A 22,912-nucleotide genomic window follows, 5' to 3' on the forward strand; every position below is an offset into this window, starting at 1 on the left:
CAAGAACACTGGAGTGGGTTGCTATTTCCTTCTCCAGGGGATCTTCCCAACCTAGGGATTGAACCCACATCTATTCCATCTCCTGCATTGGCCGGTGGGTTCTTTACCACTAGCCCCACCTGGGATAATAATCATTTGGAATTGAAAGTCTCAGGTTTCTTCAGTAAAATTTAAACGTTGAGTTACAGTCATGATGAGGAAAGAGAAGTAAAAGAATTCCAAAAGTTCCCCCTATGGATCAAAGCAAAAAACAAGGGTGGGCAGGGGAGGAAGGGCAGGAAAAGAAAAAGAATATTCTAAAGTTTTCATGTTTAATGGCTGGAATATCACATGGGAATAGAGACTTTTGATGAAGGAAATAGTTGTTATATTGGTTTCATATATACTGATAGGATATTTTAAAATAAGTATCCACAATGCAAAGGTAATCATGAATGGCATGGAAAAATAATACATGACCTGAAACATTGGAAATGAATAGCACTTGGTCCAGAAGAGCAAAACCTAAGTAAAAGGGTACAAGCAGCCCCATAATTTCCCTTCCTGCCTCTTACTGTAGATGATGCCTCTAAGCGTGCACTCTCTTCTTATGTAATGGGACACATCCCCTGTCTCTTCAGTGCTATATCTCCAGAAATTTCCCTTAATCTCCCATATTATCACTCTTTCACTGTCACTGGATCATTGACATCAGCATCCAAACATGCTATCATTTTTTTCTTGTATTTAAACATCTTCGTTTCACTTCTCCTGTGAGTTGTAGTCCTGTTTATATACTCTGAAATTCTTTCTCTTCTAAACTGTCTTTAACAATCAAATTTTCTGCACTCCACCAGAGCAACAGGATTTTGGGTCAAATTTCTGTATCTCTAAAGCCAACATTCAATTCTCAGTCCACATTTTACTGCCCACTTAATATCTCCAATTCGATATGTAATACACATCACAAATCAATATGTACAAAACTAGTGATATTCTTGACTGAGCGACTGAATTGAACTGATTGAGTGATATTCTTGTCTCTATGTGTAGCCTTCCCCATCAGATTTAATGTCAATTCATTCTTTCAGTTGCTGTTTACAAATAACCCATTTGACCTTATTTCTTTTTTTCTCTTCCCCTTGTTCAGTTTTCTCAATGACATGGCCTCCTTGCAGATCCTCAGATTTGTTATTCATGTTCTCAGGGTCTTCTGCCTGGCCAATTCCTCTACCCGGACCCCTCTTCCCTCAGATGTCTACAAGGCTATCTCCATTTTTTAGTTTTGAGACTTTACTCAAATACCTGCTTTTAAATGAGGCTGACCCTGAAGACCCTATTTAAAAATGATTTTCACCCTCACACCACAACTTTCCGAATCTCCCTTACCCTAAACTATTTTCACCGTACTTATCACCATGTAAAATACCACTATTGTTGTTGTTCAATTGCTAAGTTGTGCCCAACTCTTCATGACCTCATGGGCTGTAGCATACCAGGCTTTCCTGTCCTTCACCATCTCCTGGAATTTGCTCAAATTCATGTCCATTGAGTCAGTGATGCCATCTAACCATCTCATCCTCTGTTGCCCCCTTTTCTTCCTGCCCTCAGTCTTTCCCAGCATCAGGGTCTTTTCCAATGAGTTGGCTCTTCTCATTAGGTGGCCAAAGTATCGGAGCTTCAGCTTCAGCATCAGTCCTTCCAATGAACACCCAGGACTGATCTTTAGAATAGACTGGTTGGATCTCCTTGCAGTCCAAGGGACTCTCAGGAGTCTTCTCCAGCACCACAGTTCAAAAGCATCAATCTTTTGGTGCTCAGCTTTATTTATGGTCCAACTCTCACATCCATACATGACTACTGGAAAAACCATAGCTTTGACTATATGGGCCTTTGTATATAAAATACTATGTAACATAATTATTTTGTTGTTTAGTATGTTCCTCCTCCTATTAGAATTTGCATGTCTTAAGGCCATGGATCTTTATTTGGTTTCACTAATCTATCTTAATAGCTTAGAGCAATGCCTGGTACTAATAAAAGCCAATAAATATTCATTGAATAAATTAAATATATTTGTATCTAAGTACCATGAAGAAATATGATTCATAGGATATAATCAGAACTCATTTTTATTTTAATCTAAATATTTTCTTAAAATTAATTCAGGAAGTCCATCCTCTGCCCCTGTGTGAAAACTCATACCTGCCCATAAGATCACCTTAAGGCAGACATTTTTAAGAAAGTCTTGATAATGACTATCTAATCCATGTTGGAATGTGTTCTTTTGGGATCAACTTTGTCATTTTCTAACATAAATCCTGCTCATGCTTTTGGTACCAGGATGCCATTATTTAATGAATGCACCTGAAATCCAGAAAGAGAAACCCATGGACCATCCATCCCACTGACTACCTCAGACCTAAGGCTTTGTTGGATCAATGTGCACCTGCTCAGTCACTTCAGTCATGCCTGACTCTTTGTGACCCCATGGACTGTACCCTGCCAGGCTCCTCTGTCCATGGGATTCTTCAGGCAAGAATACTGGAGTGGGTTGCCATGCCCGCCTCCAGGGGAGCTTCCCAATCTGGGGATCGAACCTGTGTCTGTTATGTCTCCTGCACTGGCAAGAGGGGTTCTTTACCCAATGAGCCACCTAGGAAGCCCCAGGCAACCCCCCCCAAATAAACTTGGTGCTCAGGAAGAATAAACTGAAGATAAAAGAACATGTTTAATGATTCTGTGACATAATAAACATTGTGCTATGCTTAGTTGCTCAGTTGTGTTCAACTCTTTGTGACCCCATGAACTGTAGGCCACCAGATTCCTCTATCCATGAAGATTCTGCATGCAAGAATACTGGATTGGGTTGCCATGCCCTCCTCTGGGGAATTGTCCCAACCCAGGAATCGAACCAGGGTCTTCTGCATTGCAGGTGGATTCTTTATCAGCTGAGCTACCCGGGAAGCCAATAATTACCAATATTTCTCTCTAAATTCACACCACGATTACCTTGGATTTGTGTCAGGAACAATTCAACAATAGATATTTAATTCTAGAAACAAAAAACTTTTTTGTGGAAAGCAAAACCTGCTTTGTAACACTGAATGGTCATTGGCTTGTTTGCTGAGATAAGAGGTGACAGCTAGGCAGACAAGTGACAGAGGGTGAATATTCTGTGCCTTCTCCCCATCTTCACTACCCCTTCTCACCACCCCTCCAGTTCTCCAGACACCCAACTCTGCAATTTAACTTCAAAAGATACTCTGAAGTGGAGCTAGGTGGCTGAGGTGGGGACTTAGGCTGGCCACTGACCTGTTTTCCAGGAGCTGGTACTCCCAGGCAGTGGCTGAAGAGAGCCAATCCTGGGCTCACAGCGGCACAAAGGGAGTTCAATTTGTTATAAACACTTCCCTCAGCAGAAGTGAACTGTAGGACAGAGCCTGCATCTGTGTCTTGCTGCTTCTTGCTTGCTAGCTTCCTTTATTTCCCACTAGCTTGCTGTTCTGCCTGATTTGTCCAGGGTTGTAACACCAAAGAAGATGGTGAAGAGGAGGAGAGAAGAAAGTTCCTACTTGACTGCTGCCACTGCTGCTAAGTCGCTTCAGTCGTGTCCGACTCTGTGTGACCCCATAGATGGCAGCCCAATCCCTGGGATTCTCTAGGCAAGAACACTGGAGTGGATTGCCATTTCCTTCTCTTACTTGACAGATGCTGTCAAATCACAGCTGTTTGCTTTCTCAACTTGTCAATGTGTGAATCTGGTTCTTTCTCGGGCACTTTCATGGGTTCTCCAGGGGGTCCTCTATGGGTTCCTCAGACCACAACTTATTTTTCAAGGCAGAGGCAGTCTTTCTAGCCTCAAGTTTTATATTGGTTTTCTAGATTCCTTTTTTCTTTTTAATTTTTAGTAGTTGGAGGCTAATTACTTTACAATATTGCAGTGGTTTTTTGCCATACATTGACATGAATCAGCCATGGATTTACATGTGTTCAAGCTGTACTCACTGACAGAAGCTGCAATATCTCCAAGTCTACAGTCTCCTCGGTAGGTCTCACATGTACCGCATGCCCTATCCAACGCTGGAGAGGATCCTGTGTCTTCTCAGAAGCAGGTGTATTTGCTGCCCCAGGCTACTTTTTGTTTTCTTTGAGGTGAGTCACACAGCAGTTTCTGCATTGCCTAACTTCAGAGAACACGTTGTGCTCCCCATGTGACAGTTTCAGCCTCTCTTGAGAGACCCAAGGTTATGAAATAGTGTTCTGTCATCTCATCCTTCTTTTGGGGAAAGAACTTTCTTCAGAAACCTTCTACCAATTTTCACACACTTTTTTTTTTTAAAATAATCTCTTTGAGATGAATCTTTAGGGTCATATTACTAGTTCTTATCATTTTGAAGTTTCCTCAGATCTGTCCTGAATCTTGAAAGTTTATATCCATTGTATTATGGTATCCCCCAGAAAACTTTAACATCTTTTAATATTTATATATATATATATATATATAATTTCCTTTTTATATACGTGTATTTGTAAACAGTTGATGAAATCTGATATAAGCTTGCTAGGTTTACATGGGTTACTATGAATCAGGTAAGGGTAGGGGAATGATGTAGGGAGAGGAATGAGAAAAGTCAAAGATGGAAGGACATTCAAGAAAAAGTTGAATGAATAACATATTTTCCTAAAATCTCCCAGCATCTTATATTATTGCCTTTTTAAGCTACTTTTGTGTGTATTAGTATATGTGCATTTTCATCATCAGGTTTCCCAAGGTGGCCATTCTCTTGCTCTGGTACATCCCCCGTCTGGCCCAGTGCCTACTTCACCTACACTCTAATCACCTGACTGACTTTCCCACATACTTGCCTCAGCCCCAGCTGATGACTGTTCTAATCTTTAGATCAGAACATCTCCACCTGATAGCATGTTAAAGAGGGGGTGAGGGGCGGGCCCCCTCCCCTAGTTTCCCTGGTAACCAAGGAGCCAACCAGGTACCAATTCCCCCTTTAACTGGTAACCTCCCCCCACCGCCCTCCTCTGGGGAGTGAAATCTGCCGCCATTTCCTTGCTTTCCTCTGCGCACGTTCAGATGTCGCTCCAGGCCCTTGCTTCAAACAAGTAAGTTTCACCATTTCATCATTAAAACACTGATGTCTCTGTTCCTCACTTCAGTCTCTTTCTTCAGTCTTGCGGCTAGACGAGCATGGGGCTTACTGGATTGTGGGGCTACAGCCCAACAGTACTCATATATTTTTGAGAGAAAGAGGTCTTACGTGAAAATTAGGTTCAGAGTGCTAGTTGTGACTCTGTCTAGTTAAAAGAAAAATAAATCTCCAAATGCATAATACACAGTAATGTTTTGGTAAGATGTGGAAGAAGTCATAGAAGTTGGACAGATACTAATATTGATTTCAGGAAAATGGAATAGAAAATATATCAGAGGGAGATTTTATCTTTTGTGATATCTTTATATTTTTTCTTTTTCATAAGTAACATGTGATGACATGAATGACCTTAAAGGAAATCAGTGCAGTACTGCTAAAAGTTCTGGGAGAGTAGTAATAGAAATCACCTCTACCCATCTTCTCCTTCCAAGTATGTAGAAAGGTCATCTGCTAAGTAGGAAGACAAAAAAGGGTGGATCTCTGGATGTGAGAAAGTGGGGTAATCTGAAAGAACAGCAGTGAGATACAATATTGATTATGAAAGGGGAGAAGACTAAGGTCAAATTGAACAGAATGAACCTTAAAAAGTTCTCAACTTACTAATGTCTTTTGTTCATTAGTATCCAATAACTTTGGACTAAGAATTTTGAACATAATGAAAAGCAAAACATTGTAGATTACCTCAAAATGGGGGATTTATGGGGGTAGATACAGGAGGTATAAGGTCATAAAGTGTTGAAAGTTTGGCTGATTTAGTTGTTCATCAGGAAGCAGGCTGAATAAGGACACATGAAAAGCATTAAAGATAATCTAGGAAAACAGGCAAGGAGCATGCGTGCCTGCTCAGTTCTGTCTGACTCTGCAACCCCATGGGCAGTAGCCCACCAGATGCCTCTGTCCCTGGGATTGTTCAGGCAAAGAATACTGGAGTAGGTGGCCATTTGCTACTCCAGGGGATCTTCCTGGCCCAGGAATGGAACTGGCGTCTCCTGTGTCTCCTGCATTGGCAGGCAGATTCTTTACCACTGTGCCACCTGGGAAGCCCAAGCAAGGAACAGGTGTACTTAATGGTGATGAAAAGCGTATTTAGTAGGAGTGAGAGAATAAAAGGAATAGAAAGCAGAGTTATCTTTTGTTCCAGTTTGCCTGAGATAATGCCAACAAAATTATGAATTAGTCCTATTTCACTCTCAAATGTGTCCTTTCATACATGATAATTTAAATGAGGTCTTTGAAGTGGAAAAAAAGTCAGGAGCGCTCTCACCTGCTTGGGAAGAAGGTGAGCAATCTCAGCTCACAGCATCCACTATGGGACAGAGCCATCAACTTCATAAAAGATGGTTTATACTATTGGGTAATAAAAACTCACAGATAGGATGTGAACTCTGGTTATTTTAGCCCATATTTCTCAAATACTGAGGTTATCTTCAAAGTTCATCAAATTTTGAGAATATTCTCAGGTACATATTAACAAGTCAGCGCAATGGGTCCTTTCACACATTTCAGAACTATCTGAAAAGGGAATCTGAGTTCTATGAGAACTCATAAGTCAATAAACATCTCTTAACCTTGATGATCCATGCTTCTGTATCTTTCAAAATATTGCATTTTTTCTCCAGGTGTCCTGTAAAATAATATATATCTGGAAGTTGTAGTCCATGGTATGTGATGTTTTAACCTTGTGGACAAATAAAAAACAAAAAACTTGAAATGAAGGGTGATAGCCTAAATTAAGTGAGATAAGAACCTTTCCATTCAGAATGACAAAGATTAGAACTTTAGCTCAGTCACTTAGTTATATAGCATTGCATAAATTACTTGAATCTTTTGTGTTTCAAGGTCTTGAATATCTAAAGTATCATTTTTAGAGAATTTTTGTAAGCCATGGATGACATAATAGTAAAGATACTTATGTAAATGTTAAAGACATAGATGACCTATGTAAAGCAAGTGGCAAGCATGTGACAAGTGCTCAAAAATGCTATTGATACTTCCTTAGCATTCCTTGGTTGCATTTCAAATGAGTTTTCAACCAATTACATTTCTTTGCTCAACATCCTCAATTTTCTTTACTTTGTAATAGTGGGTATTGAATGTTGAACACCCAAGGCTAATACCACTGTAGCATTTTTTAAATCAAAATCATGAACAAAAAAAGTTATTCCTGAAATAGGGAATATAAAATCATTCCACATCATTTCGTGTATTTGATTTTAACAAATTTTCAAACTGACATTGCAGCATTTTTCATCTTGCCTCCTATTTTCATAAAGTAATTCATATCAATTTGTTTTAGATTGTTGTTTAAAGCAAATGCAAAGACTCTGAAACATTTAATTTTTTGGACTTAAGACGAAAGTGTTTATTACTTTAGAGCCTATACTGTTGAAATTTAACTGGAAATAAAAGGACAGACTTCATTCTAGTGTATTACTTTGCTTCTGTGTAACAAGTTATCAGAAATTTAGTAGCTTAAAACAACCTTGATTCATTTTCTCAGTTTTTGAACGTCAGAAGTCTGTGCACAGAGTAGCTGAGTTCTCTGTTATATAGTCTCACAGAATTGCATTCCAGAACTCAGCCAGTCTGCTGCCTTATCTGGAGCTTGGAGTCCTATTCCAAACCCTTTTGGCTGATTCCATTTCCTTGCAGGTATATGCTGCAGCTTTCTCTTCCTTACTAGCTTTGCCATGAAACTTCTCTCGGCAACTAGAGACTGCCCTCGGGTCCTTGCCACATGATGCTATCCTCCCTCAACGTGGAAGCTGGCTTCTTTGAGGCCAGCATGAAAGTCTTTATCACTCTGAATTTCTTACTTCAGAAAAGGCAGGGTCTGGTTTAAAGGCCCACCTGTGTAGGTCAGGCCCACCCAGGGTAGTCTCCCAGTTGATGACCTCAGAGTAACTAATTTGGGACCCTACTTGATCTGAAAAAATCCCTTCACCTTTAAAATTTAGTATGATTCATTTGTCGTATATATTTCAGCCATGTGAGTGAATGGCATCATAGTCAGTGCCTCCCAAACTGAAGGGACTGGGGTACTACAATAGGAGTGTGCCATTAGGAATGGCAGTCTTGGGTACCATCTCAGAACCTGCCTATCACAGTCAGATTCAGATTATGAACATCATATTATTATTGCTTTTGTAGAAAATGACCACTGTATCATATGAAAAAATCAAATTGAATATGTGTGATATGGTTATATTGTACTTCTTTCCCCTTACTCATTTTAACAATTCAAAATTGAAAATGCATTTTTCTTTTTTTATACCATGTGTAAAAATCATTTTAATGTTTAGCCCTTATGCAATTTAGACAGAAAAAAATGTCATATGGAGCTTATTACTTATTGTCATAGTTCTTATTTTGCAGTAGAATATTTAAGAAAGAAAGAATTATTGCCATTTATTTTCCAGTCATAAAGAGAGCTTTGCATGTATGATATAAATTAGAAGTGTAAAATTTAATATTTAGAGTCCTAGAAAAAGAGATACAGTCCTATTAGATGAATAGCATATATGTGAAATTTTAAAATATTTACCATTCTTAATTATTACAACATTTTTACCATTCTGTTTTTGTTCACATTAGTTTACTTACTAAATTTTAGGTATTTCCATCAAAAGTATTACTCTGGAATTTAGCATTTATAATACTAATGTAGGAAATGGTTAGAATTTGTATGTTAGAATTAAAATATTTAGAAACATTATGTTAAATTAACCCAAGAAACACTCTAGATCCCACCATCAGCTAATAATTTACCTACAACATATAATAACTTATTTTTATTCTAAAATTATTTGTAGGAGCACTGATAGATGACAAATCAGGTAATAGATGCTTGCTTTGTTTTGATTTATTATTTCTAAAGAGCATGTTTTTCCATTTTAGAAAGTACTGTAATTATCTAAAATGATTTAGGTTTATGGTCAATTGTTTCATGTATATATATATGTATATAAACTTATATATACTTCTTTTTCTCTGTTATGTATGTATGTATATCAGGGATTCCTGGAGTTTTAAGCCTAGTGTCTTAATTTATGCCCCACTAAAAGCACAGCAGGAAATAAAAAGGCTTGCTTGAAGGTAGTTTGTTTTGCTTAAAGAGTCCAAGGAACCAGAAGAGATGAGTGGAAAGAGAGAAACAGGAAAAGAAGAAAAGCCACTCCAAAGTATGTTACTAAGCTGATCATAACTGTGGACAACTGAAAATCCATCACACTACGGGTCCTTCAAAGTCCACCTACCATCAGTCAAGTGTTCTGTCATAGGATACACCTTGCCTTGCCTTTCCTGATTTGTGAATGTGTCAGAATGCTCAGCAAGGTCTTGCTTGCCTCCTGTGTGGTGCTGGCAGAGAAGCAACAGGGCAGAAAGTGAACAATCTGTGGTACAGCTGAGGTGCGGTACCATCAGATTATATCTGCTTTCAACTGAGAATTTAGAAATTGCCAGAGTAAAACCCTGGTAAATCTTTGGTCACGTGTCCAGTTTTGCAACTTCTTTATTATAAAATAAGTCCCTTATTTTGAGGCTTTGTTATGTGGGAATCCATACTGGTCAATCAAGGCATTCTGGAAGCTTCCCATATTGATAATGTTACAGCCGCTAGCAGCCAGGAAGGAAAAATTACATCCAGGACAGGTGTCAGCTCCAGTAAGGACAGATTGCTGCCCATTCTGGGGCTAGCATGTTTCAGTGATACTTTATTCCTAGCGTCAACATAAGAATTTGTCACAGACTTCAGGATTCCCTTGATTATTTTAATACACAGTAACTAAGGAATCAAAGGAACTTCCATGCCTCATCAACTCCAGGCTTGGTCTCACATTAGAGACCGACCAGTGTGGCACTGAACACACTCATCATAGAGGAACGTGACAGTTGCCAAATTTTATTTTCTGAAAGCTAGTTCGTTTATTTTTGTGACTACATCGCCATGACCTCACCAGAGACATTCAGTGAGGGGAAAAAATAATTGCTTAATTAACTGCAGCTGCTAAAGTTGAGTCACCTGCAATTTCTTTTTTTTTTTCCCCATTTATTTTTGTTAGTTGGAGGCTAATTACTTTACAATATTGTAGTGGTTTTTGCCATACATTGACATGAATCAGCCATGGATTTACATGTGTTCCCCATCCCGATCCCCCCTCCCGCCTCCCTCTCCATCCCATCCCTCAGGGTTCCCAGTGCACCAGCCCTGAGCAATTTCTATATAAGAAAAAAATATACCCCTTTACTATATGATAAAAGTTTATGGAAATACATTCAATGTTTATTCAATAAAATTCTAGTCAGTGTTCATTGTATGCCAGTAGATACAAGACACAGCAAGGAATCGGATATGGTCCCTGCTCTCTGGGAGTAGCTAATCCACTTATGAATGAAGAGTTCATATATGTGTCTAGGTAATGGCTTGCGGTATGGATGGTTTTGCTTCATTAGGGGGTATAACGTATGTATAATCTAGGGTGCAGGTGAAGACTAACATTGGGCTTAATGAATAACTCATTGGGCCGATAGTCCTCCAAACTTTGATTTTTGTATTCAAAACAGCATATGTCTCTCAAGGAGTCTTCAAAAGCTAATCTATGTCGTTTTATGTCAGCAGTAAAACAGGTATAGAAATCAAAAAGAGGATGTGAAAAGTCTGTTGGATGTCAGACTGCCTGGTCTGATCTAATTTTCTTTTTTTGCTTTGTCTTTTTGCTGTACTTTCTGGGAAGATTTCCTATGTTATCTTCCAGCTATTTACCTTCTATTGAACTTTCATTTTTACAATTTTTTTTAATTCCTAGGAAACAAGTGTTTTCTTGTCATATGTTTGCATAAATGAATGATATCATTATTTTCTTGTCCCAGCATTCTCTGTTTCTTCCAGCTTTTGTCCCCCTTTTGATTGTTTATATCTCCATAGTTGAATTTAAAGACATCTTTTCTCTTGAAGGTCAGTCAGGACTTGGCATTGTGCACGTGGATAAGAGTAGGAGACAAAAAATTGGAATTCCTGTTACTTAAGCTAATCTCTAAGTTTATGAGTTGATTGTTTCTGAGGAACCTCTTGGATCAACATCTTGGGACAGTGTGATAGTTCAGGAGATATTTCTGCCTCCAGTGTTTGGAATGGCAGTGGTCACTTAATCCTGCTGTTTTGGAAATATATTCTCCAAGATCCTTCTGGGCCTCCCAGTACAGAGACTCTCTTTTTCCCTTGGGTGAGAGACTAAACCTCTAGGCTTCTGCTGGAGATGGTGATCGATTCCCCTTTGTGTGGTGTGAGAGAGGGATCCAAGTCCTCAGTGTTTACCGTAGTCCCTTAAGTCATTACCCACTTGCACACACAGTGCTGCTATCATTGTGCTTCTTGAAATACAAATTGTGTTGGTTTTTCGTTTTTCGCTACTGCCAAATTGAATTTTGGCTGTCTTGCATGTACTGAGCCAGTTATTCTTGTGAATTAGGGGGAAGTGTTTCCTCCAGAAGGACACAGGTCTCTCTGGGTGAACATAGACTGTAGAACTGCGTTTTTATATCCCACTGGCCCTTATCTCTTGAGAAATCTGTATGCAGGTCAGGAAGCAACAGTTAGAACTGGACGTGGAACAACAGACTGGTTCTAAATATTAAAAGGAGTACATCAAGGCTGTATATTGTCTGCTCATTTAACTTACATGCAGAGTACATCACGAGAAATGCTGGGCTGGATGAAGCACAAGCTGGAATCAGGATTGCCGGGAGAAATATCAATAACCTCCGATATGCAGATGACACCACCCTTATGGCAGAAAGTGAAGAAGAACTAAAGAGCCTGTTGATGAAAGTGAAAGAGGAGAGTGAAAAAAGTTGGCTTAAAGCTCAGCATTCAGAAAACAGATCATGGCATCGGGTCCCATCACTTCATGGCAAATACCTGGGGAAACAGTGTCAGACTTTATTTTGGGGGGCTCCAAAATCACTGCAGATGGTGACTGTAGCCATGAAATTAAATAACACTTACTCCTTGGAAGAAAAGCTATGGCCAACCTAGATAGCATATTAAAAAGCAGAGACATTACTTTGCCAACAAAGGTCCGTCTATTCAAGGCTATGCTTTTGCCAGTAATCATGTATGGATGTGAGAGTTGGACTGTGAAGAAAGCTGAGCACTGAAGAATTGATGCTTTTGAACTGTGGTGTTGGAGAAGACTCTTGAGAGTCCCTTGGACTGCAAGGAGATCCAAGCAGTCCATCCTAAAGGAGATCAGTCCTGAGTGTTCAATGGAAGGACTGATGTTGAGGCTGAAACTCCAATACTTTGGCCACTTGATGGGAAGAGCTGACTCATTTGAAAAGACCCTGATGCTGGGAACGATTGAGGGCAGGATGAGAAGGGGATGACGAAAGATGAGGTGGCTGGATGGCATCACTGACTCAATGGACATGAGTTTGCGTAAACTCCAGGAGTTGGTGATGGACAGGGAGGCCTGGCGTGCTGCAGTCCATGGGGTCGCAAAGAGTTGGACATGACTGAGTGACTGAACTCAACTGGCCTTCATCTCAGTGCTTCAGATGGTTAAGAATCTGCGTGCAATGCAGGAGACCCAGGTTCAGTCCCTGGGTCAGGAAGATCCCCTGAAGAAGGGAATGGCAACCCACTGCAGTCCTCTTGCCTGGAAAATCCTATGGACAGAAGAGGCTGGCAGGCTACAGTCCATAGGATTTCAAAGAGTGAGACACCACTGAGCAGCTAACACTTTCTGGCCCTCATCTCAGCCTCTGTCATTCTCAGTGGCCGTTGTCAGCACAGGCCCATTTGCTGTCCTTACCTCATCCTTGTGAATTTTAAGCTTTTGCAAAGCAAAGTGTTAAAAATGAGTGTGTGTTTTCTGGAGGAAGATAAATTACATATATTTATTTGACCTATCGTCATAACCTAGAAACAGTATTTAGAAATTTTAAGTCAGATAAATATTCTGTAGTCATTGTCTCAATAGATCTGTTCGGAGATGTGTATTCCATTTCTGTGGCTAAATAGAATTATCTGGTCAGAACTCTTGAGACAGATCATATAGCTACTGCGATCAGAATATTTCTGCATAAGCAACCCTGAAGAACATACTATTTGCAAAGCAAATTCAAAACCACATACTTTACTTGAATTGGATAATATTAAAGCTTAGATGTCAGCTAGGATAAGCTTGATATTTAAAACTAATTGAGAAATTGTGCAAATTGCACATAAATATATTACTCAGCATATCCTGCATGGCTCAGTAATTGCAGAGCTCTTTTCATCTCACTCAGTGACCTCCCATTCAAGGGTGAAAACAGATTTATTTCTTTTCAGTGATGGAAGCCAGGAGCTATTTACTCTTAAGCTGAGAGTTCCCACACTCCAGCTCTTCTAATGGGCTGGAAATTAGTACAGTTACAAGGGACTCTGAACTTTCTTTTTCTTTTCCACAGATGTAGGTAGGCATGCATGACATGGATCTTCTTTATCAGAATTGAGGAATGTATTTTTAGACAAAAGACTTATATATAAGACACAGTTCTCTCAAATTCTCTCTCTCTCTCATTCTCTCTCCCTTCCTCCCTCCTTCTCTTTCTAGTTTTTCTTTCTTTTTTTCAGGTTAGAGAATGCTTCAGTGACCAGTTTCTCTGCCCACAACTGATAATGGGCCCTGTTCTTAGCAGAGAAATATCTTCAGCCAAATAAAATTTTCTGAGATATTATTTAGATTTAAAAAAATTTTCTCTTTAAAGCCTTTTGCAGTTTCTTATCACCTCTCCATTAAGGTTGGTATTCAGTAGCTTTACTTATAAAGCTTTCAGAATTTGCCTTCACTATAACTTTACCACTTAGCATGTATTTCCACCAAGTTGGATGACTTGGTATTTCTCTAAAAATGTACACTTCCTTGATTTCACAGATTAACACTTACCAACCTCTCCATCTGGATTTTCTTTCTTCTCCTTCCCCACAGGCACCTGTTAAATTTTATCCATTAAGTCCCAGATCAAAAGTCATTTCTTCAGCTAAACTGGGCTTTTGACTTTTCAAACTTTACAACATTAAATTTGACTTTATGTGAAATATTTTACATAGTTTTTCTTACTCAATTTCAGTCACTTTAGGCAAATTCTTTTTTTTAAAAAAATTCTCTCCAGACAAATAGTAGCTACTGAGTAAATTATTTCCTAAGTGAGTGACATACTGAGTCTTTGAGATTTTGTTTTGGCAGTTTGTATTAGATTCTGTCTGCACAGAGAGAAGACATTTGTTTTATAAGGGACATTTTGTTGCTTTTATAATTTAATGGTTTAAGTGGATTCGTACTTCTTCATGATAATTATGATATATATTATTGTGAATTGATTGGATTTCCTTTGTGCCCCAGTGTCGGGCAAATTTTTGTGAATATTCCACGAGTTTTTGAAAACAATGTGTATTATTTCTCTTTGCTGGAAATAAGAGTTTATTTAAGAAATAATTTTTTGGAGAATTATATGCCAGGCACTGTTTGAGGCACTGGGAAGTGTAATGTCATATACTCATGGACTTTGTTCTAGTTTAGGGATTGGCAAACCAACCAATAAGCATGTGATACTATGTCGCATCATGTTAAATGCTAAAAGCAATTATAAAGAAGTGTTAAATCTTTTATGAAGAGATTATTGAGTATAAATCCAAATACAATGAGAGAACAGGCTATGCTATGACGTGGGTGAATATCATTCCAGGCAGAGAGAACAACCATAAAGATGGCCCTGAGGATGAGATTAAGCTTCGACTATGTGGCTAAAGTGATTAGTCAAGAGGAGTGATTAGGAGGAGGAGTTGGAGATAAAGGTGCAAGGTCATGTAGCATTTTGTATGCTGCAGAAAAGAATCTGAACTTTACTTTGAATGAGATGGAAGGCTATCAAATAGTTTGAGCAGGTATGCAGTATGATTAATTCATAGAGGTGAGGCACTGGGAAATCAGTTGGAAGGTGATTTCAGTCCTTTAGGTGAAATCCTGGGTGAGGTGTAGGGCACTGAATGTGGTCAGAAGTGTTCAGATTCGGGAGACATTTAGAAGTTAAAGATAAGCAGACTTACTCTGATGATTGAAATACGGATATGTTGTAAATAGAGGACTGAAGCATGACTCAGGGGTTTGGGGCAAAACATCTTAGGAAATTATGCTACTACTTAATGAGCTAGAGAAAACTGGGGAAAGAGCCAGTTGCTGATGGAAATCCTGCTGTCAAATCTTTCTTTTTAATGACTGGTTTTAATTTTTTTTAATTTGTCTTTGATACACTAAGCTTAACAGTAATGGGCATAGATATAGATCTTTTATTTACCCTGTTCAAATTATCCTGTCTATTCTATGAAAACTTTGTTTTCTTTTTTTTTTCCAATTCTGGAACATTCTTTTGAAAGACAGCTATTCTTGATATTTTCTCTTCTTAAAATTTCTGCTGCATATATAGATTTTCTCCTCCTATTTTCCATGCTCTTAAACAACTTGAATCTTTGAATCAATTTTTTTAATTTTCAACTACTTTATTTTTCAATTTATAAATTTAACAGTACTTAAGCTGCAGCACTAATACATGGGCCTTATGAAGTATCTAAAACAAGAGAAATTCAAAACACATATAAAATCTGACTTGAAACTCTTAAGTCATTGTTAGAGAAAAAAAATGGATGAACCTAGAAATAGAATTTAAACATCTTAATTAAAATGTGCTTCATTTCCCTTTATTTTTGACTTCTAATAAATGGTAGTACCTTTTGAAAATACTTTTCATTTCTATGAACTGCTTCAGAAGTATCAAATCCATAAAATATTTTATAGGTATTCTAGTCCTAAAATCCAAGTAGATACTGTTTTTCTTACACATGTCCTTCTTTTCATATTTCAAAGTAAGAGTTTTATAGGGCTAATCTTGGGTGACAGTTTTAGCTACATATATATTTTAATTGGTTTAATATTTGACTTAATATCCTGAGATACACTAGTAAATAATACCTTCCAATGTCATAATTACTGTATACTTTGCAAAATCATAAACCGTGCATTTTCTAGGCACTGACACAGATTGTCTCAACACACCAGTGATTTATTGGAGAATCCTCACTTTTCAGTCGAAAGTTCTGCAGTTAGATAATTTTCCAAAGCTACCCAGCTGATCAGCGAAGACTGGAATAACCTGATCTATCTGACTCCAAAGCCTAAGTTACTGCTACTATAGTACATCTTACAAAAGACTCTTGGTGAGAATACTTTTATTTCAGTATGGCTTAGTCTCTGAATTCAGATTATTCTGCTCCTATATGTTTCTTCAACCTGAATAAAATATAGATGAAATCCCAATTAATATTTAATACAAATGCACAGGCAAAAGTGGGTGCTTACTGCCTTCTGCCCGTGTGTTGCCAGGGTAATCTAACTCTCCTTTGCCTGTCGTCTTGGGCTGCACTCGTGGAGGAGAAAATGTTTCACTGTTCCTAGAAGCCATTACTGGAGTATACACTATGTATTGTATAAAATAATAGTAAAGCCACTCTTAAAAAAAACATTGCATTTTAGTTTGTTTTTTGTTATATAAGTTTGAGGTGTTCAGCATTATGGTTTGACATCTGTATATATTTCAGAGTGGTCATCACCATAAATTTAGTTCCCATCTGTTACCATATGGATGATCTCTTTCTCCCATTTTTCCCACCCCCCTGAACACCTTTCCCTGTGCTAATCACTAATCTAGTGTCTGTATTTTGAGATTTTTTTTTTTTAAGATTCCATATATGAGAAAAATGGTACAGAATTTATCCTTCTCAGTCTCACTTATTTCACTTAGCGTAGTACCCTAAAGGGTATTTGCCCTAAAGGGTAAAGCCATCCCTGTAAGGAGCAACACTTGACAGTACTTGATCAAAGTTATTCATTTTTCCAATACATTTGTTTCATGGAGTTAATATTTGCCATTCAACATCTCAGAGACTCTGAAACTGTACATTCAAGCAAGTTTGGCAAAACAAAAAAATTTTTTCAGCTGTTCTAACTTAACCTGCTCTTAAATTTTGTTTTGTACTTTTTCCTTTCACCCTCGTAATGGTATTCAGTTCAGTTCAGTCACATCCGCTCTTTGCGACCCCATGAACTTCAGCATGCCAGTCCTTCCTGTCCATCACCAACTCCAGGAGCCTACTCAAACTCATGTCCATCGTGTCATATTAAATTAAAATAATTGGATCAGAAATTTCTGTGTGTATCTCTAATTGTATATTTAATTTTCAATGTCTGAAACCAAAATATTCCTTACAGTCTTATTTCTTTATAATGCTTTAAACATTTTAAATTTATTTTCATTAACTACTAGTAGATTATATATTCAGGGGTATAATCTGGACAAAGTTGAATTTAGTGGGTTTTTTCCCTAAATATGGAAGTCACATATTTGAAACCTAATAAAAGTATTACTTTATTTAAAGGAGGAGAGAGAGAGCCATTTTTCTATAGTTAAAAGTAATAAAAGTAATTGAGGCAGTACAAAAGAGATTTTTTTTTCCTGTTGTGGCACTAAAACAATAAAATTTAAAAACTTTATCATGTACTTCTCTTCTCTCCAGGACTATGGAGATTTTCTGTCCTATTAATATATTATTTTCCTTCCTTTTAATGATACCTTTAGTCGTCTCTACACTCTTTTCTAATCCTGCTTTTTTTGCACATGATCTTTGGACTTGGTTAGCATTTCAAGTGCATGGGTTTGTGCAAGATAGTCTAGATTGGCTACTGGCAATAACTCACAGACTTTGGATATGTAAACACTACTGGTCTTTCTGGACAAAGCTAGTTAAAATATACTACCATGTCCAAGGAACTCCTGTTTGTTTTCTCCTTGGCGACTGAGGTCTATACATCTCTTAATAAGTTTTGAGAACTATTTTATTGAAAAAATATTTTATTCTGTAGGCAGTAAGTACTCAAAAAATACTCAGCCTAGTAAATAAAAAGTCTCAGAAATACTTCACTAGTTTTTCAGGAAAGCAAAACCGTATGTCTTGATTTAAATTGCTGTGGAAGCGATCAATAGAATTTTGCTCCCCTGCAAGAAATTAGATGTGTTAAAATTCAAGCAATACTGTAACTGACTGACTTGTCTATTGGAGAAAAAGTTTACATGAATGTGTCTCTATTATTACCCACAAATTTACTTACTTTTATGCTGCTTGCAAAGCACAAAGGAATTAGGGTTTGTTTTTGTTATATATTTTGTGAGTTTCTAGACTTATTTAAGAAAACAGGTTTATTTGACAAAGTAAGTTTTATTTTTTAAAAATTATTGTATTCAGAACCATTCTTGATCCAGACTTACTTTGAAGAGTAGGAAATGAGGCATTTTGATTCGTGGTGTCATTTCTAAAAGAGTCTGAGATTTTATAGAAGGGCATATCCTTTCCCATTATTATTATTTTAAAGTAAGATAGTCTAAGGAGTTTTGAAGACTGCATTCTGTAAAATCAGTGCTTATCTGATGATAATAGTTAGCAAGGAACAGAAGTCATTTAAGAATCAGTCCATCTAAGGAAGAAGGCAAGGGGGTTTTTTGATCAATATTTTGGTTTCTAAAAGATAATGCTACCAGAGAAATGGTACTTTGTAGAGCAAATTTGAGTATTGTGGTGATAGAATTAAAAAATCTCTTCAGAATCAATTAATAATTTGCTATCCTATTTGGAGAAGGAAATGGCAACCCACTCCAGTATTCTTGCCTGGAAAATCCCATGGACTGAGGATCCTGGTAGGCTATAGTCCATGGGATTGCAAAGAGTCAGACACGACTGAGCCACTTCACTTCACTTCACTTCATCCTGTTTAATACAGGTCTTCTTAAGAGTTTCATTAGAGCTGGTCAATCTTCAAGAAACTGATAATCTCGAGATATATCGTCAAATTCCTATTTCTGTGCTGCAAAGCAGCAGTTATAACTTGGTTATTCCATCAAGAAATCAGCCTGTGAAGATGACCTGTGAGATGACAAGCCTGCTGCTGCAAATAACATCTGTTTTCTCTCTCCAGCTATGCAAACAGCAGATAACAAGTGAATTAAATCATCCCAAATAGTTTTCCCAAACTGCAAATGAGGAAAAGTAATTACAAATGGAAGCAGAATCAGTCCATTAGTTATTCAGAACTATTTTAATTCTTTTCATTGGCAGGTCTCAACTGTTTGCTGCAGTTCTACTAAGAATTAGAAAAATTCATTAATTTGAGACCCATGTCTTGATTATAGTAGCTACTATGTGACATTTTCAGGAGAATCTGGATCCTTGAGAGGGGATCAAGGTTGAAAAAAACCCCCACTAATCTTGTGTTTTTAAAAATGTTAAGTATTCATATCTGTGATAAGTTATAGTTCAGACAAGAAAATAATTAAACTTGATAGCAAGATGCATGTAGGACCTAATTTTAACTTGTGTGGGTCAGTGACATCTGACAATTTTATCAAAACAGATTGGTGGGCCTCATCTCCAGAACTTTATAAAGTTGGGTTGGGGCCTGAGAATTTCCATTTCTAGAGGATCCTGGAACCACACTTTAAGAATTGCTGTATGTAACTGTGATATTATTAGTGTTTTTCCTCTTAAGATTATTTATTATTGAAAGAGGGATTTACTTTGGTGTCTCTATAATAAACAATTCTGAATAGCATCCAAGGGGAAATTCCTTTTATGAGTTTTTTCTTTTTTGTAGTGAACAGCATTACATTTTTAAAAATCTTTACCTAAGATGGCTCTTTAGTTATAACATATGTTACATATTATAACTAACATAACAAATTTATGGGGAGATGAGATTTTTGGCAAAATCAGTAATTTGAAATAAATCAAGAGGTGCACAACAAATGATTCATTAGTCTGTGAGGAATGTGGAAAATTGGCAAAACTTATAATAATTCCCATTGTCTGATTTACAAGTCTAACCTGAAGGGAAGGAGCAGTGCTGAGTTCCATTGTAACAAGTGGCAAGGCATGTAAGAGGTGGAGCAAAAGTTCAGAGAAGTACAGAGAAAACTGGAATCAGGGAGGTTAAAAACGGTGAGAGAACCAGTGATTGTAAGAAGAAATCTGGCTAAAGAAGGAGATAAGAAAAACATAGCATTGGGCTACAGAATTGAATCATTCAGTTCAGTTCAGTCACTCAGTTGTGTCTGACTCTTTGGGACCCCATGAACCACAGCACGCCAGGCCTCCCTGTCCATCATCAACTCCTGGAGTTTACTCAAACTCATGTCCATTGTATCGGTGATGCTATCCAAGCATCTCATCCTCTGTCATCCCCTTCTTCTCCTGCCCTCAATCTTTCCCAGCATCAGGGTCTTTTCAAAATGAGTCCGCTCTTCACATCAGGTGGCCAAAGTATTGGAGTTTGAGCTTCAACATCAGTCCCTCCAATGAACACCCAGGACTGATCTCCTTTAGGATGGACTGGTTGGATCTCCTTGCAGTCCAAGGGACTCTCAAAAGTCTTCTCCAACACCACAGTTCAAAAGTATCAATTCTTTGGTACTCAGCTTTCTTTATAGTCCAACTCTCACATCCATACATGACTACTGGAAAAGCCATAGCTTTGACTAGACAGAATTGAACAGTTCAATACCCCTTGCCAGCTCTTGAAAGAAGCACTGAGTCAACACCAAAAGCCCAGAGAAAATGAATGCCGCTATGTCCTGTGGGTCATTTAATGAAAAGGCATGCTAACATTCCCTAAAATATTTTATTATAGTGCACTGATTGTTGACTGTGACAGGTACAGAAAATTTGAAATATTTGGCATACTGTTCACGATATAGGGAAATATGCAGCATACTTTAGATGTTTCCATTCTATTTCAATAAAAATTATTTTAGAACTCCCAGGTATATTAAATTGTATGTGTATAAGTAAGTAAATGTTGACATATATACTAGACAAATATCTTCTAACCCACAAACATAGAGAAGGTTTATATAACTTGCCAAAGTCATGGAGCTAGGAGGAGTAATTAAAATGAAGTTAGAATAATACATTTGTGCACAACTTGGTACCAGTCATTTGAAGTATTTCATAGATACACTTTATATTTTATAAATCTTCATTATGTATGTTTCAGTTAATAGTTATAATTAATATATGAAGTAGATAATGTTATTCCTATTTTATAGACGAGACCTCTGGGACACATAGAGGCTAAGTAATTGCCCAAGGTCACCCAGCTATTCAGTGGCAGAACTATACTAAAAGATCAGTGTCTGCTGCTCCATGGATTAGGATCTCAAAAACTATGCTTTACTGTCTCAGTAGTAGAGCTGAAATTTCAGCATCTGTCTGTAGTTTGTCCCCTCACTGGGATTTTAATTTATGTGGATCACAGAGATCTATCAAGACACATATCATACGAAAATAATGGTAGATAGAGGTCCATCCATGACAATTCAGCTTGGCAGGCAAAACCTTTCTCAGTTTTGTGAGAAATCATGAGGCCAGGTCTGGACTAGTAGAAACTAGTACCGTGGTCAGTTAGTGACATCTTCCAGAGATATGGGAGAGAAAAAGGGTCGGAATGTCGTGAATTGCTATTCCTATAGTAGAAAAGAAGGAAAGTTGCAAACTGTATAGATCATGGTGAATTAAACGAGTAGCGTTTCTTTTTATTTTTCCTAATTGAAAAGTTTTCCCAAATGAAAATTGTTTTGAGTTCCATGGCAGGAAGGCAGGGGAGGTGGAGGGTTTATTTTCTTACATGATAGGTAATCTACTTTACTGAATAGAAGAGTAGCCTATGCAAATTTGTACTTTAGCCAGTAAAATGTTAATTTAAACATGCTTTTGAGAAGTGGCCACATGGAAGTAGCTTTCTAATCTTCCAACCTGAGATTCTAGGTCATATTGTTAAATTGAGCAGAGCATTTATGGTCTGTGCACATAAGCTAGTGTGCATGTGTGCTGAGTCACTTCAGTCGTGTCCAACTCTTTGCCACCCTACAGAATAGCCTGCCAGGCTCCTCTGTCCATGGGATTCTCCAGGCAAAAATGCTGGAGTGGGTTGCCATGCCCTCCTCCAGGGGATCTTCCTGACCCAGAGACTTTCTGGCTTTGATTTGCCTATGCTAATTACTTGCCTAGTAGGCGGGCACATGTCAGGCCTTTCATCAGGGCCCGGTACTCTTCCTTGGTGATGGTTCTTTGACACTCTTAGCTATGCTTTCAGGGCTGCATCCTTTGAGTTGTTCCTCCTTTTCTGTAAGCAACGGTACATGTTTGTGCTTAACTAGGGTAGCTCACTCTTGCAAGATTGGCTTCTCCAAGATGTGTTTTAATTTTGAACTCTGACCCTTTTTGTTGTGCCCACAGTGCTTCTAGTGATGTTATTTTTTGTAAACACTGTAGGTTTCTTATGAATCTCATTGAGGATAAATCCATAAGAAGAGTTGTTCTCTGAGAGAAGCCTGTCTACCTTAGTCTGAGAAACAAGGTATCATGGGACAGCATCCTTAAGGTTTTTAGAAGTTGTTCTGAGTAGTTGAGAAGGTCTATGAGGCACCCTACTTACTTCTGAAGTCTCAACAGAAGTCTTACAGTCACACATTAGGTAAGAGCTTTATCCTGAAGCCAGGTTTTACTGGCAGTACTCTTGATTTATTCCTTGCTCTGAGGCCTTTTCTTTGAGTCTTTTGCTGTCTGGAGAGAAAGTTACTTATTTATGAACACAGCAAGTACTGAATACTTTATATTTTTC

At 37.9% G+C, this 22,912-nt stretch overlaps 1 protein-coding gene across 1 annotated transcript in view; it reads left to right on the plus strand.

Moving 5' to 3' along the window:
* The first annotated feature begins 4,999 nt into the window (after nt 1-4,999).
* Nucleotides 5,000-22,912, plus strand: part of TMEM196 (transmembrane protein 196) — a 313,988-nt gene continuing 296,075 nt past the window's right edge. The window contains exon 1 of the mRNA XM_070470340.1: nt 5,000-5,100. The gene's annotated coding sequence lies outside the window, so the exon portion shown is untranslated. The remainder of the gene's footprint in view (nt 5,101-22,912) is intronic.

The sequence above is a fragment of the Odocoileus virginianus genome, chromosome 1 (assembly GCF_023699985.2).
Source record: "Odocoileus virginianus isolate 20LAN1187 ecotype Illinois chromosome 1, Ovbor_1.2, whole genome shotgun sequence".
NCBI lineage: Eukaryota > Metazoa > Chordata > Mammalia > Artiodactyla > Cervidae > Odocoileus > Odocoileus virginianus.